The sequence below is a fragment of the Epinephelus moara genome, chromosome 18, assembly GCF_006386435.1.
Source record: "Epinephelus moara isolate mb chromosome 18, YSFRI_EMoa_1.0, whole genome shotgun sequence".
In the NCBI taxonomy this organism is placed as follows: domain Eukaryota; kingdom Metazoa; phylum Chordata; class Actinopteri; order Perciformes; family Serranidae; genus Epinephelus; species Epinephelus moara.
In genome coordinates this window covers 29,709,240-29,710,290 of record NC_065523.1, presented here as the reverse complement: position 1 = coordinate 29,710,290, position 1,051 = coordinate 29,709,240, and positions in this window count along the sequence as shown.

Sequence of the window (1,051 nt, the reverse complement as noted above, 5' to 3'; positions counted from 1 at the left end):
ACATGGCGGGCAAAGCGGGAGGGGGGGAAGCTGGGAAGGGTGTGACCAAGGCGGCTTGACTTGCCAGGGGCACAGAAAATCCCTTTACTCCCTGGTGAAAACTGCAGTCATGTCAACCATTAAGTCATAAATGTAACGTTGCAGCAACAGGGCAGACCTGTTTCAGAGTCACCATCATGATACTTCCATATATTTAATCCCAAATTTCCAGAAGAGTGACATGCAGGGTGGGTCTGATTTTTGGGAGAGGACACAATAAGCCTTATAAAATGGAAAACTACAAGGATATGCTGTTTTAAAGCACACTTCCTATCTGTTGTCTTCTAGCTGTGTCTGAGCAGGCCTTTCAGGTTAATCAGGTTCCTCTCAGGAAACTAAAATTTCCTCCTTTATCATTAAAGTTGTACCAGCCACAGGGAATAAAATAGGAGGCTTAGTAGGAAATCAAGTGCACGTCATGATTTGTCAGTGTCAAAGATAGCCTGGTGTGTTGTGTGTGTTACAGGTGTGTCCGAACAAGCCGCAAACATTGCAGGACAGCATTCCATCACTCCGAGTTTTCCACTGTCTCTGTGCAACTGTCTCATCATTTAAATAGAGGGAGGGACACGGTTTCACACATTTCAGACACACATGCATCACACAGTCGTTTATTCAAATCAGGTTCTATGAATAGACGTGAAAGGTTCCCAGAAAAGTGTACAGTGAGCTATGAATAGACGTCTACATGTGTACATGGAGGGTGTGATGATTAAAAATAGAGGTAGGGATCAAAATGTCACATGCAGAGAAGTTGCCAACACCTGCATACCACCTGTGTACTGCAGTATGATGGTGTCTGTAAACTTTTCTGGCTCACTATTAATATGCTGTGCTTCCTGACTGGCAGTGAGGTTTTATTTTGGTCCTTTTCTCCTTTCATCATCTCACCAGAGCTTCACTCTCTGCTATGTTCAGAGCACAGGATAAGCCAAAGAAAGCCTAAGCCAATTGTGTCCGTCAGCCTGGGCATGAGAGAGTGAGAAAGGGAGAGAAAGACAAACTTGGACGT